This window comes from Anser anser (genome assembly GCF_964211835.1).
Source record: "Anser anser genome assembly, chromosome: 3".
Taxonomy (NCBI): domain Eukaryota; kingdom Metazoa; phylum Chordata; class Aves; order Anseriformes; family Anatidae; genus Anser; species Anser anser.
Window position 1 is genome coordinate 105,423,729 of NC_139722.1, and position 16,224 is coordinate 105,439,952.

General features: G+C 40.7%; 1 protein-coding gene across 1 annotated transcript in view; it reads left to right on the top strand.

The window, feature by feature from the left end:
- MSH6 (mutS homolog 6) overlaps positions 1-16,224 on the top strand; it is a 95,942-nt gene that overhangs the window by 1,051 nt on the left and 78,667 nt on the right. Inside the window, exons 2-3 of the mRNA XM_083827811.1 lie at positions 5,268-5,463; positions 6,444-6,586. The gene's annotated coding sequence lies outside the window, so the exon portion shown is untranslated. The remainder of the gene's footprint in view (positions 1-5,267; positions 5,464-6,443; positions 6,587-16,224) is intronic.

A 16,224-nucleotide genomic window follows, 5' to 3' on the forward strand; every position in this document is an offset into this window, starting at 1 on the left:
AGTGCAGCCATTTTTAGGTGCACGAGTTACCGGGCTGCGCAAAGTTAGACCCAGCACCGTGATACATCTTGTTTTCGGTGCCAAATTCTTAACCAGTTTTAGCTAGCATCTCAAAGGTCCTTTTTTCCCAGCCTCCAAACCTGTGGATTGTTTCTTCGCTGTTTTCTTCAGAACAAGCACTACATCCTTTCTTATCCGTTAGGCTGCGGTAAGAACTGCAGTCCTTTCCTGAGAGTCTTGTAGTAAATGATAAGAGTTGCATCTTTAGAGAAAGGGAATGGAAACTCACGCCGATAAAGTATAGCAAAGAGGATGGGAGTGATGACAGTCGTGCAAACAGGCATGCAGGGGACGGTAACGTGGGGAAGATCTGGGTTTGAAAGAGCAAATACACCTTACAGCTTTCAACCGCCAATACCAGGTTCACATGGACACAGGCAAATCCCTTGGTTGATGTCTTTTTGCAAATTAATATTTAGCGTCCCTAGGACTTCTCCATAGCAGTTCTTCATGCATTTATTTCTTATTTGGGATTGGATAGATATTGCTGAAATTTTTGCCCTGAGATTTCATGTTGTTGGCAGTTATCTTCTGGCCCTATCCATAACAGGAGACTTTTCTCCATTCCTAACAGACTGTTCATCCTTGCCAAGTGAAGAAAATGACTTGGGTTTGCACCTATGCTATCTGTCCAGGAAAAGAGGACAGATAAAATGCAACAACTTAGTTTACAAGATACTTGGATATCATGTTTAAATAGCCCGTAACACATTTACGCTTAATTTTTTTGCCATTATTGTTTTTGTGACAAAGGTTTTTTTTCCTGTAGAGGTGAAAGGATAGTGTCCAAGCAGAAGCATCAGAGAAGATTTTCAATCTCCTGTAATGCTGAAAGGGACTGGTATCACATGCAGCCCTTAATAAAAAAAAAAAAAAAAGTGGCTCTTTTTTCAGTGTCAGTTGTGTATGATTATAAATACTAAAACAAAATAAAAATAAAATAATTAAACCAATAAATCACAAACTCAATAGCTGTAAAAGTAAGAGCAGATCTCAATGACAAAAGAAGTGAAAAGAATTAAGAAAGCAGAGCAGACCTAATCAAAAACCCATCTAAACAAGTGTAATGTAATAGGTCAGGTATGGGCTACTCAATTCTATAGATATAGTTAGAGATAATTTCCACTCTGGTAATCCAGGAGTGATTATGTGCAATCTACTGTGTCAGCTTCCGTAAAGCTAATCTAATATATTTGAATTCACAGGAATTATGCTGCTGCAGGTGAATATTGGGGTTTGGATTCCTGGTATTTATGTGTTTACAGAGGAAATAATTCTGAGACTTTTTTTTTTGTTTTCCATTGAAAACATTAAAAAATGAGTGTCCAACTCTCTGGAGTGCTCAGCAATTTCATCTTTTGAGAAAGACCAATGAAGTTTTTAGTTGGCAGATGGTTAGAAAAGTTTCTGTAACTTGTATACGACATGCGCAGTCCCATAACTGAACCTTTTACCAGCACTAGAAGCTGACTGACTTTGGAGTCTGTGACCTTCCAGGAGATGTCCTGTCTATGAAGGGATCCGCTGCTAAGATGCTGATTAGAATCACATAATGGATAGGAGATGCACCGGTAACTTTTCCATGAAGAAAGAAAGAAACTTAATCGCCAAAGAACATGGTTTAGCTACTCCAGCACTGAAAATACAATACTCTATGTATCACTGAATCTCAGCTTCTAAGAATTAGAGCTTTGTCACATTTTCAAAATGTTTTGACAACTCATTTCACTACGATTTTTACTTAAATCTTGAAATTTGTCACTGTTTTGCGATATTTTTTTTTTAGCTATAAATCTAGGGTGCAGAGGAGGGGGGAAGAAATGTCCATTTATTTTTTATTAAAGTTCTTGATGAAAATGTATAGTTCTTTTCTAAGCAACTAACTGTTGGAAACCTCCTTCTGCTGGATACAAATCCTCTACAGGACTTTGGCTTAAAGGAAAGTCCCAGTTTCTGTCGGTCTGTTAGTACAGATACCAGAGTTTGAGGAAATGTCTTGAAGCCACTGCTGCATCTTGATATAGGGAGAAATCCTAAAGGCAGTTTTTTGTTTAAATGAATGATTATTTTAATAAATGTGCTTGATTCATTGAAAAAAATCACAGTGCATTTGGCTAAAATATTACTGTGTTTTAACATTTGCCTAGTAATTTTTTCAATGCTGATGGTGAACTGTAAGTCTGTTTTTTTGCTAAAATTGGCTTCCTGCACTGCAGATTTACTGGGGCCCAGCTTCCTCTGTTCATACGCACTGTATCAGCCATTTTGTCAGAGGGCTGGTGTTCATGAAAACAATTATTTTAATAATCAAACAGTGATGTTTACATTATTAGCTTGGTTGTTTGGAGTGGAGCTCATGCAAAGAAATGAGATGCATTCATTAAATGTTTAATTAAACCATTGTCTGAAAATAGGTCATATCACTGAACATCATGTCCTGCTTTAGAGAATGAAGTTTAGTATGGTATTTTAAAACAGCCCAGCTACTGTTATTCCTTTCAAGGGAACAGTTCTCCTTCTCTTTTGTAGGCAAAATCATTAAATTCCCATCCCTGGTTTGACTGTGACTCACAATCATGTTAGCAAGTCCACCTCCTTTGACCTCGATGATACTAAGACCTCCACAGTTGGATGCTTGGTTTCAGTACAAGCTTCACTTGTACATATCCCCACTGATACTGCAGCAAATATTTTCGGTGAAAAAAAAAAATAAAAAGAAAATGGGTAATTTAGCATCTTTTAACCACTATATTGGAATGGAATTGTCTCAAGTAATTACTTGGAGGTGTCCCCAGCAATATGAATATAATTGTGCAGTACAGTTCCTGACCTAAATCATATGGCTAGTTTGAAGTAACTTGACATATTTTCTACTGTGATGGTGACCAAAGACCAATTATAGATTTGTAAATGTTACTGTAACTGTGATTGTTGTGCAGATGCTTTTCCTTTACTCTTTATACCGTTCAAAACTGTTTAGTTTTTGATTTGTAATGCATGCCAAGGAAATTACTTTTCATTGAGTAGTCTTTTGGTCAGTCTGGATGCTTAACAAACTGTGCATGCAATGCAATGGTGCTCTTCACTTTTTTTGTCTTGGTACCTGTGGTGGTACCCTAGACATTCTTAATGCTACTTCTTCTGGGAGTATTTTGGTGGGTTTTGAAACACAACACCAGAACCCATCTAGCCGATCAAAGAAAACCAATCTAGTCGATCTAGTCAATCTAGTCGATCAAGGGAAACCAGCTGATGTGATCTTTTTGGACTTCAGCAAAGCTTTTGACATGGTTTCCCATAGGATCCTACTGGACAAAATGTCCAGCATACAGCTAAACAAAAACATCATACGATGGGTGAGCAATTGGCTGACAGGCAGGGCCCAAAGGGTTGTGGTAAATGGGGCCACATCTGGCTGGCGGATGGTCACTAGTGGGGTCCCTCAAGGCTCCATTTTAGGGCCAGTCCTCTCCAATGTTTTTATAAATGATTTGCATGTAGGACTAGAAGGTGTTCTGAGCAAATTTTCCAACGACACCAAACTTGGAGGAGTTGTGGACTTGGATGAGGGTGGAAAGGCCTTGCAGAGAGATCTGGACAGATTGGAGAGCTGGGCAATCACCAACCACATGAAGTTTAACAAAAGCAAGTGCCGGATCCTGCACGTGGGACGGGGCAACCCTGGCTCTACGTACAGACTGGGCGATGAGATGCTGGAGAGCAGCCCTGCAGAGAGGGATCTCGGAGTTGTGGTTGACAGCAAGCTGAATATGAGCCAGCAGTGTGCCCTGGCAGCCAGGAGGGCCAACCGTGTCCTGGGATGCATCAAGCACGGCATTGCTAGTCGGTCGAGGGAAGTGATTGTCCCGCCCTACTCTGCGCTGGTGCGGCCTCACCTCGAGTACCGTGTGCAGTTCTGGGCACCACAGTACAAAAAGGACGTGAAACTGTAGGAGAGTGTCCAGAGGAGGGCGACGAAGATGGTGAAGGGCCTAGAGGGGAAGACATATGAGGAGCGGCTGAGGTCACTGGGCCTGTTCAGCCTGGAGAAGAGGAGGCTGAGGGGGGACCTCATCGCAGTCTACAACTTCCTCGCGAGGGGGAGTGGAGAGGCAGGTGACCTATTCTCTGTTATCACCAGTGACAGTACCCATGGGAATGGTGTTAAGCTGAGGCAGGGGAAGTTTAGGCTGGACATCAGGAAGAGGTTCTTCACCGAAAGGGTGGTTGCACACTGGAACAGGCTCCCCAGGGAAGCAGTCACTGCACCAAGCCTGTCTGAATTTAAGAAGCGATTGGACTGTGCGCTTAGTCACATGGTCTAAACTTTTGGGCAGACCTGTGCGGTGTCAAGAGTTGGACTTGATGATCCTTATGGGTCCCTTCCAACTCGGGATATTCTATCATTCTATGATAACAGTGACCTGAACAGCCATATAATATCCCTTGTCTCTTACCTGTGTGACCTTTTGGGGAGAGGAGAGGAGAGAGAAAACAACCAGGCTCATAGCTTGTCTTGAAGATAGATGTTAGCTGCTGCAGCCAGTGGGGTTAGCTATAGCAGCAGTCTGTCTTCAAACTGGCAGGAATGTTTATCAGGTAGCTAGCTCTGTGCTGTATAATGCGTTGTTACTCCATCAGTAGCAGTCTGTCATCAGAGCAGAGCCGAAGAAGTTGATGAAACAAACTTTGGAATCCTTTGGGAACCCTTTCTTTTATTCCCAAACTCAAAATCCGGTCAGGAGAAGAAGGTAGGAATCAGCCACATGTGAGTTTTGGCTTGCTAGCCAATTTCAAACAACATTAGTGTACACTCACTTGCCAGTAAAGCCAGTGGAAACTGAAGGCACCCAGCGTCTTGTGCAGTTTGTTCAGCATGCAGATGACTTATTTTCATCTCAGTCTTTGGTGGCATGCAACTTCACCTTTAATGGCCAAACCTTCCACTCTGGTGGGTTATGTTCTTCCTATTTGTTTTGCTAATTTGCTTTCTATTATTACTTTGTGTAGGGAAATCTGCCAGTGTCTAGACATTCAAAGGATTTTAAAAATGGATATACAGTACTCTAAAACTCCATGAAAAACAACTCTGTAATGTCTCTAAAAGCTTATAAAGAATATTTTCTGAATATACAACCTGCTGTAGAATTCATGTAGCATAACAGGTAACCAAATAATCACTTCCCTGTCTTTTTTTTTTTTTTTAGCTCACCTTGTTCAGCACAACTGGGGCCAGACTTTTCAGAACAGATTGGTATTCTTCAGTTCTCCAAGTTAAGGGCCGTTTCCTTTGAAAGGACTGAATGGCCAATTAGGCTGTGAAGGTGTGTTGCAGCCTGCCATTTCTCTTGGCAATAACTTGGAAGAAAGAAGCTTTTTGGAAAAAAATCTCTCTCTGTTAAGGTGAGATTTATTGCATGCTGGCTTCTTTTGAACACATGTCCCCCATAGTCAATCACAGAATCATAGAATATACTGAGTTGGAAGGGACCCACAAGAGTCATTGAGTCAACTCCTGACTCAACACAGGACTACCTAAAAATTAAACCCTATGTCTGAGAGCATTTTCCAAATTCTTCTTGAACTCTGTCAGGCTTGGTGCCATGACCACTTCCCCTCAGGAGCCTGTCCCAGTGCCCGACCACCCTCTGGGTGCAGACCCTTTCCCTAACCCCCAGCCTGACCCTCCCCTGTCCCAGCTCCATGCCGTTCCCTCGGGTCCTGTCGCTGTCCCCAGAGAGCAGAGCTCAGCGCCTGCCCCTCCGCTCCCCTCGTGAGGGAGCTGCAGGCCGCCATGAGGCCTCCCCTCAGTCTCTTCTCCAGGCTGAACAATCCATCTGACTTCAACTGCTCCTCATACATCTTGCCCTCTAGACTCTTTACTGTCTTTGTTGCCCTCCTTTGGATGCTCTGTGATAGTTGTATGTCCTTATATTGTGGTGCCCAAAACTGCACACAGTTATTGAGGTGAGGCCACACCAGTGCAGAGTGGGACAATCGCTTCTCTCAGCCATAGCTATGCTGTGCTTAATGCACCTCATGTTAAAGGGTTTGGCTGCCAGGGCTCACTGTTGACTCATATTCAAGTTGTCATTGACCAAAACCTCCAAATCCCTTTCCATGGGGCTGCTCTACCGCCTCTCATCCCCAAGTCTGTATTATTTCAATCAGAATGGGATGGATGCAGCTCTCGAGAAACCTGCAGCCTGCAAATCCACACTTGCCTATGAACCAGAGAGCTGCAGGGAGCTTGCCAGGAAGGAAAGTAATTTTAGAGTGTGATTTGGAAAATGATTCAGTTAAAAAATTGCTATTTTTGAAGGGCTACTTTCCACTGGGATCCAGTCCACAGCATATTCACAGAAGCTCTTGTCTTGCTGCAGCAGAGCATGGTGGAGGTGGGAGGAAGAAGGTCTGCCTGGGAGCTGGCAACCTCACACCTCACACCACCGCTAGGAAAACAGTCCATGGAATCGCATCCTCCTCCTACTTCAAGTCTTACCTGTATTTGGCAGTGGGATGTAAGGTGAGTGCTTTAAGCCTGACTAGCTTGATAGAAATGATGAAGGTAGCTCTCCTCACCCTCCACTGGTGGGTTCACTGTCCCCAGGGGAATGAACGGTCCTGTGTATCTAGAAATTGAACTTTTAGACAAAGTTTTGAGACACAAAAACCTACATTTTCCTCTTGACATAAAAGCCAGTGACAGACTTAGGAATTTATCAAACAAATTCATGACTTAAAAAATCACAAAACATCTTTTTCTTGCCAACTTAGGACTTACTGTATGTATTTTAAAATCCTGTGGCTGCCTCCTTGATCAGTTACTTCAGCTGGTAGCACTGACATGAAACCTGCTGAGCTGATGCTCATTGCATCAGGCTGAGCCTTTACAGAAGTACAGGAAAGGACTAACACAGCAAGAAACGATTGGTAATCCCTCTGGCTTGCTGGCTTTGCTTTCTAGGATGAAAAAATGCAGATGAAGCTCTGATGATGTAGATAGGTTTGTTGCAGGTGGAGATGTGATGATCTGATCTGTGGTGATGAACCTTGTCAGTTAAAAACAAACAGGTTAAAATGTCCCCTCCATGCTGGATTTCCCTCTCTTGTCTCATGCTGAGTGTTGGCCTTTTGAGGTTGTTCATCCTGCTAAGCTTTTAATAAACAAGTGCAACTGGTGAGTAAGCAACTTTATATAATTTAATTTGTTCTCAAGGATGCCTGGAGTTAAAGTACATAACACATACAAAGCATGACTATGCTGTAGTTCACATGCAGATTTCAGGACGGCATGAAGCTGATGGCTTTAGGAAGCATTAGCGTTTTATCACAATGGTGCCTGAACCCTGAGAGTGATGGGCTGTTGGGTTTCCCAGACTGTGAACCTTGTCCAAGTGAGATGTGCATGTGTGTCCATGTATACGTAACACAAAGGAGTAATTTCCCTTGAAATGAAAGACAAAGTTGGGCCTACAGTTGGTTGATCATCAATTTATCCTCTGCTGTGGCGGTGTTGGAAATACGGGTAACTTTTATCAGCTGGAGGGTCATGGGGAGAACCACTGTGTACAATTTGTCAATGCAGCATTGCAGGTTTATTTCACTCTGTTCAGTGACTGACTTTAAACAAGGTGTCATTCTCATCACTGCTTCTCTTGATTTTCTTCAACGTTGCTAGGAAGTGGAAGTTTGGGTCAATTTTCTGAGAGGTTTCTCTGATCCTGTTCATGTTCTTGCATGCAGCAGATGAGTAGCCCAGCCTCAGGCTGTATGAGAAAACTTTGAAATCCAGCAAGCAGGTCCTTGAGGGAGCAAACAGGGGTCAGACACTCATCAGCTCACCTTGTGTGTAGCAGAGATTGATGACTCTTGCACTGAGTTCACCAAACCTTACACAGACACTGTCTGCTGAGACTGTGATTCACCCTGAGAGATCAAGAAATGATAGGAAAAGAAGGCATATTGTTTTGCTGATTGGTTATTATTTCTTTGTTCTGGAACACTTGTGTCTGAAAGAGATGTTACAGTCAGTTCTGTATCTGGGGGGATGAGAAACCTATGAAGCAAGCAATGTATTACCTCTTGAACAAATGCTAGCCTTCTTCTAGAAAGCAGAAGGTAAAGAAAGCACATGACAGTCAGGAGGCTGCTCTTTTACACCTGTCCATTCCTGCTTCAGAACTTGGTAAGCAAACTGAGAAATGTATTGAGCTTTCAAAAAAAAAAAAAATCCAGCTTGTAATGCAGAGTTGCAGGGTGTTTTAAAGGACTTTTCTTCCCAGTTTTTTTTTTTTTCTTCCCAGGACTTTTCTTCCATTATTTATATCCACATAAAAGACGTTTTCTGTGCAATACCAATATATTCTTTGTGCATGTAACAAAAGAGAGCTACTGTGCTACTGAGCATGCAAAAATGCATCAGGCAAAACAGACAAAACTGCGTTCAGGACCAGGTTCAGTCTCATTTTGGAGTCTTCCTTAACCTGGAAATGGGCTTCAGCCTGGAAACTAACTTGAAGCGTCAATTCCCCCCCAGATTTCCTATTTCTGTAGTGGCAACTGCCAAATATTCACCTGGCCATTAGTGGAAAATTCAGTGAAGCTGTTTGGCAGCATTTTGCAGTAGTTTTGCAAATGAGCAATCAAAGCAGTGGAAAGAATAAGTTTTTATGCTTCTTACATCAGATGATCCATTGTTTTAGAGTACTGGAGTATGATTTAGCCTATAACAAGCACTTGTCAAGTGAAAATGTATTAGTGGAAACAAATAAACAAAAAAGCACAGAGTAGAACATACAGTATTGAAATATAGCTACATGGTTTGCTTCAGGTAATGGAGACTTTAGGTAAGGAATGAGGTAAAGGTAAAACAATAGTGGCACAAAAGATGCCTAACTGTGGTCACTCCAAAATCTGACTAAATAATGGTAACTCTGGTGGCGCACTGTGCCTGTGATCATCTCTGAAGATCTGCAAGCATGAGAAGGGTAGGAGGCAAGGATGGAGAACAGAAAGGAAAACATGCTTTGTTAAAAAGGTTTCTGAAGACTCCATCAGCCTTTCATCCTGTCATCCTGAGAGTTTTTCTCCTAGCTGCACAGCCTTTCTGGTTGGTTAACTTCCAGTTAAATTAGACAGTCAGCACGGTCTAATGCAGAAGCTGAAAAATTTTTCAAGCCTTGCTTGCCAGACTAGATTTTCCTTTTCTAAATTGGAGGTTCAGTGTGCTAATATACAACATTTTGGAGAAATGAGGGCTATCTCTCATGGAAGAAAGCTGTTGCTGAGCAGTGGAGTGTTAAACCTCTCTGGCAGACAGGGACTACTGGCTTCCCTTGAACTCACAGCTAGAAGTTACTGTTTTGCAGCGCCTCCATGTCATTAGGACTCAGCTCATGCATCCTCTGTAGGCACTGTGCTACTGACACTTGGTCCAATGGCCACGTCATCTGATTGAGGCTTAGAAAACAATTTTTTTTTTCCTCACCAACTCTGTGCTGATACCTCATGTTACCTTGCTCCAATTATTTCTCTTCCACTTCCTTTACTTTCTCTCCCAACTTTGCTCCTGTTTCTCTCCTTAAGTTGAGAATTATTCCAGAATAGAGTTCCTTTTACTTTAATGTATTATAATAGCTGCATTGGAGATATAGAGGTAATCATGGTTGGGAAAAGTTCCCACCATCCAAGAAGGACTTAAAGAGCATCCTATTGGCCAGAGAACCGTTGTACTGGGGAGACCTTGGCATGCTGTTAATGATACAAGGGTATAAAACCTCTACGAAAAAGAAATGTTCTCTAGCAGGCACGCTTCATTCCTGTCCAAATGCTGGTGTGGCTTATTATTTTCTAATAAAATTAAATGTATTCCTCCTCTCTTAAGTAGACTGTGTTGATTTAATTTGTGTTTTATGATAAAGATCCTAAATTTCATATCTTGCATGTTTTATAATTAGTGAGCAGGAATTTAGCTGCATGAGACCCATTAAAGTCAATACAGCTAACTCCCCATGCAGTTCTTTATAGACTATTTTATATACAACAACATGGGTTTTCACCTCTTTATACTTCTCTTAGTCTCTGCAGGAAAAATAGTGGTAGCTAATCTGAAGGCAAGCACACATTTTATTATTGCTCTTAAAGCAATAAGCATTTTTATTACTCGGAATTTTTCCTGCTGACAAACAACAGGCAGTGTGTAACACAGAAATAAAATAGCTGCTTTTTTTGTGGTTTGGGGAAAGTAACAGAACAGTTTAGGGGAGGAAATCACAGATTATTAATGTTATGTAATTTCAGTGCACTGCCTTTTTTTGTTGTTGTTGTTGCTTGTGTGTTTTGTTGTCTTGTTTGTTTGTTTAAGAGCCTTGGTATGCACAAAGGTAGGGAGACACATCTCCAGTTATTAGAAAAGGAAGAACATTCACTTTCCTAGTTGAAGTTTTCTGGGTTTGGTTCCTTTTTCACATACGAATAAAAATGATCCAACCATTACTGAGAATGAAAATAGGAAAAAAAAGACATTTTCCAAGCAAAAGATGTGAACTTCATCCTTTCACGTTGTCCTTACAAGCCATGTTTTCAGGATTTCATTTCAATTATTAAATTTATCTCACTGTGCCTTCTGCTGCTAAGACAAAAATTCTTATCTTAGAATCTCGTTGTTCATACTTCTTGCTATCCATGAGAACAGAGCAATTTGGAGACAATCATAGATGATTTTGAGTATATGCCAGCAGAAAGATCTGTCAGCATCCGCTAAGGACTGTAAGTGGGTCTTGGACGTGGCAAGATGTTTTATTCAAGCTCAGCTTGGTGGCAACTCTTGCCACAATGTGGATTGCACTGCTACACGTGGTAGGAAGTATCTGTGGGATCTCACCTGAATTGTGCTTACCATTAGGTAAGAAAACATTACACTTGTAAAAATTTAGTCTTCCCCAAACTTGCCTTTCCTGATTCAGTGCATGAATCAGATAAACAAAATGCAGCTTATTCCAATGGCACTTCACAAGGGTTAGACTCACAGTGCCTTTTCACATTTTTTTCCTAGTTTTCGATTACAAAACATTATTTTTGCTCTGTATTAAAATGAGGGAATACTTCCTATTTTGCAAACATCAGGTGTCTCCAGACCTGTGCATTTCTGGTCATAAAGAATATGATGCACTACACCACTCATTGACACAGTATTAAGCCCATGAACGAAATTCTTCCATCTGTGATCAACTGCTGAAGGAGGCCAATGCAATACAACTGAACAGAAACCATCATTTTAACTGCACTGTGTGGAAACTTGTGTCATGGACTTCAGCTGAGCAAACCAAATCTATAAATAGAGACGGAATGAACTGGAAATGGCCAAGGAGACAAGTGTCTGGATTTTATCAGCTGAGAATTGTACAGTTAGGAGCTGCCAGCGTGGGTGCCTAGGTCTCACACATACTGGATGTGTATAGCTTATATAGATAGTTCATTTGGAAGGGACCTTCAAAGGTCATCTAGTCCAGGTGCAGCTCAGAAATTCATTATTTGACAGCTATGGGAGTTACGAAGTCCAGGTTTGCTTGATCCAGATGCTACTTCTAAGCTGCATCATATGTAAGTATATGAGGCTGAGTTCTTGATGCCTGCAGTCAATACATGAGTCAGAGGAACAGAGCTCAGGGAAAGAAAAGGTTTGCTGAAGCTAAAAGGTAATTTTGGTCCAAGAGCAAATGAGTGTATATTGCCCATGACCACACTCAGAATGGATATTTGAAAAAGTTTCTAACTGTTAAAGCAGTCAACTGTTTGAACAGTCCTCCAGTAGGAAAGCAAAAACCTGGACTACCTGTAAGGTAGGGTCCAAAAATAGCGACCAAGTCTTTGCCATGGGCCAGATCTTTTCTGACACATACTGTAATTGGCTAAAATCACTGAAACTTCGTTGAAAGTCTAGTCAGCCCTCTGGATGTATATGCTGTGTTCAACGCAATAAATGTTGACTTGAAAGTCGACTATCATCGTCTGGCTGGGGAATAGATTTAGGGAGAGAGGCTTTGCACAATTTTGCTAGAAGTCTGAAAAAACAAAACAAAAAAGAAATATGTCTGTTTTACAAACATGAAGGCTCCTCAAGGTCTCCACTATTCAGAATGCATCAGGAATTTTCCAGCTGAGGAGAAAAGAGAAATGTTTACTAAAAGACAGATTGCGAGCATCAGTCTGCCTGTTCTTTAATTGATCTTTTACACTGAGCACATTCAGGAAATCTATACTCATGGATAGGCTGTTATTTGGAAAACTGGCATAATAAATTTTGCTGAGAACTGCTTCGTATTAAACTTGCAACCTGGGAATCTTTTAAAACACAGCAATTGTCTTGAACGTTCAAGATACACAGTGCTTTGTACATCTAAAGCAATGATTTGTCTTTCAGACCTGCTTTTTTATTTTTTTCTGATTGATTAAGAAACACGAGAAATAACACAAAGGATAAAAATGCATATTAGAATTTTAGAGAACATTTTGCTAAATGCAATGCTCTAGCTCTTTCCTGAATGAGAAAAGTAAAAAACAGGGGGATACCACATTCAAAACCCAAATTATAAACATCGGCTGGTTCTAACTTCTTGCAGCCTTGATTCTGCTCTTTCTTGCATCAGAGTTATGTTACACAGCTGCAGTAGCATCCCAATTTCACCAGAATATTTGTAATTAGAGTCGTGATATACCTTCCCTAAATAGCCTAGAGCTTGCACCTCTAAACTTGGAAGTTTGAAAACTAAGTGCAGATTTTCTCAAGTAGGAGAGTTGTTAAATTCAGTCCTTAAGGCTGGACCTGGTTCAATAAAACACTATTGAAAAGTCCAGAAATGGAGAAATCATGGTCAAATGCAGTAGCAGTTTGCTGAACAATTATATTGCCATTTTTAGGAGAGGCACTTTTATACTGAGTCATATCAATCTTTAGTTTCTTATCACTGCTGAGTATGCTCCTTTTATTGTGCTCTTTTCCCAGCCTCTTCAATCAATACCTTCTTGATGAGATATCTAGTAATTACAAGATTAAGTTCTGCTGTGGAGGTGAATTTGCTAAACCTTTTGAATTGCTGCTTGTAGGACACACAGTCACAGAACACAGATTTAACGTTTACTGCTATGCTTCCTATCTGCCGACATGAAATTGCATCCAGATCTCCTGGGTTCCTATCTAGTACTCATCCACAAACCCGCTTTCCTCAATGGAGAAGCAAAGCTATGCTTTGCTGAAAAAGCAGGGGTGAAGAGCTCTGTGGTGCCTTGGTCCTTCGTCCAGCTGTTCCATCACTTCTGTAAGTCCTGAATCCTCTGCAATAAAGCACCTTTCACAGTCATTTCCCAGAAGAGGTGTAATAGCTATAACCTATCTCTCTGATATAAAATTCCCTGATACTAATGGATTATGGCCTTCAGCATTGTTGATATTACTAAGAACAATACTGTTACGCTGGAAACTCAGTCAACTGTCAACTTTTACATTAATTGTTAAAGGGTTTTTATCTTGGCAGCCCAACAGGAAACAAATATCCTTGATCCATGAAAACATCTCAGACATAAAAGTCACGAAGCAATGACTGACAGTCCTTGTTTTTCCCTTACCCTCAAAGGAAACCAAGGAATTAGAAAAGATGTTGGTAGAAGAAAAGGGGGTACACAGTGCCACAGGTCCTTCATAACAAATGTTGCCTGCTTGTATCAGCATAGTGCACCAGCAGTTCATCTGTTTCTCAAAGGGGATCAGAATGTTTTCCCATGAGTGCTTTCCACCCTGATGGAGCTTTCTTTGGTGGTAGGAAAGAGCAGGAGAGAAAAAACTGTCACAAAGTGCACCTTGGAAGGTTGGCACTGGCCACAAGGAGGAAGAAATGTCCCTCAAAGGGTAGTGCTGTGGTGCCATAGGTCACCCAAAGAATATCTATGATCAGACCATAGCTTTGTGTTTCGAGGAACAGCAAGTGAGGGGCCCAAAACTGAACACAGCACTTGAGGTGCGGCCTCACCAGGTAATTAGAATTAGCTGTGTATCAGATGATACTGTCTCCTTCTTGTCCTTGGGACACCTTGTATGATTAAGACACTTTGGACTGATTAAAAAGTGGTCTTCATGGAAATCTTTTCAACTGGACGTGAAAGTACAAGCATATTCTACTTTTTTTAGCTACTCCAATATCTTTAGAAGAGAAAACTGTCAGTTCTCTGGGAAGACTTAAATATCCATTTTTAAACATCTCCACTACTCTTCACTCCTAGCTGCTGTATTCTGCAGGCATTCTGTTTTGTTAATGTAGAAGCAGTTCTAAAAGTAATCATAGGCAAGAATTATTTCATGGATTCAAAACCATAAGCAGGCTACTTGTTGTTTTACTACAATTCCATTTCCTAAAAACTAAAACATGATTTTTCTCATATTAAACTACTGCATAAATTGGACAACATCTTTCTTCAATAACTAACTCTTACTATAACGAAACAGACATTATTGAAAAACTGTCAGCACATAAAGTTGCACCCATTTCCTTTAAAAGAACAGTTCAAGGAAGATAAATCTTTTCCGGATGATTTACCAAAAATAACTTTATTCCAAAAGAAAAACTAAAACAAAAACAGCAAAGTACAAAGAATTGGTTTGACTTTTTTTTTTCTTTTTTTTTTTTTTTCCTTTTTTTTTCTTTTAATTCCTCAACATGATTAGGCTTTATTTCTCTGTCCATGACCGGCATTTCTGGAGATGTCATGTCCTGCGACAGCGGCAAGAGCTGGAGCAAGGCTGCTAGCAACAGTGCTTTGTGGAGACAGGCAGGTAGCTGAGGAGCAAGGGGGTATTTGAGGCAAGAGAGGGTATGGAAATGAAGAAGAGATGTTAACTGCAAAGCTAGGATGAGAATGAGGGAGATAAGATATTGCTTAAAATAATTGTGTGACTGTTAAAATACATTATTTTGCTACCAAGTGAATTATAGATGAGAAATAGAGATTATTCATTTGATGCATCATAGAGACAAGACATAAAGGATTAGAAATGCTGTTCGAGCCATAAAGCTTTCACCAAACAGGGAAAGAGTAATGCTTTTGTTTTTATTGTGCTGTCTTCGGCTGACAAACTTCTAATTTCATTTCCAAAAATAAAGTTCTGAGCCAAATATAAAGGGACCTTAAATCATGTGCGTTTGCTTCTGTGACACTGTTGACTGTGCATAAGTTAGTTTGATACCTATCTGTTGGAGGTTTAGAGAAAACGCAGGCTTTATGGAAGGCCAAACAATTCCCAAAATACATGCAGATAATATTTATTCCTATTATTTAGCCTTCTGTGAGGGCTGTGCTTGCTTTCTGCACCTTGTATCTGAACTTGGTCTGGTTCCTTCAGCCCAGTGTCATGAAACGCTGCACTGAAAAGAGTCTTATTCCAAAACTGCATGTCCGCTGCTCATCCCAACTCCTCTGAGTCACACGTTTACATCATCCTGCTCCTTTTGGTGCATTTCTCAGCTGTGTGTTGGGGAAAATGCTGCTGCAACCTGCTAGTAGAGCATCAGTGATAACAACTGCCAAATTGACAACAAAAAAAACAAACAATGAATTTCCTGTATCAAATAGGCAAATCATAAGGTCTGACATAAGAATGCCATGCACTTCAGTTCTGTTTCATATTTATTATGACTTTGACAGCTCCTTGACTGCCTGTGGAAGTAGCTTTAAAAATAAATTCTAGTACATTTTAGTTACCAGATCACCAAGTGCTGCTATTTTTACAGCATTCAGAATGAGGTAGCTGGTGAGGAATGTAATAAATAGACTTAAATCCCTCCTGTAAGCCAATTTCAAAACTCAGAGGAGCAGTTTTACCCTCAAAGCTCAGAGCAGCCAAAAGCATTTTACATTCAGATTTCCTAGGCAGGCAATATTACAATGCTGTGCCCTGCACTCTTTTGAGCCAGGCTGTTGAGTTATGTGATTCAGATATGCTGAGTGAAATAGCAAACCTGATCTGCCAGCTACTCTGTTTCCTTTTTTTTTCCTTTTTCCTCTTCCACCCTTTACAGTTTTTCTTAATTCTTCAGTAGCTTAACAGTATATTTATCTCAATTTCCAATTTGAAGTTAGCATAGAGAAGGATGTATTAAATACCCAACCGAT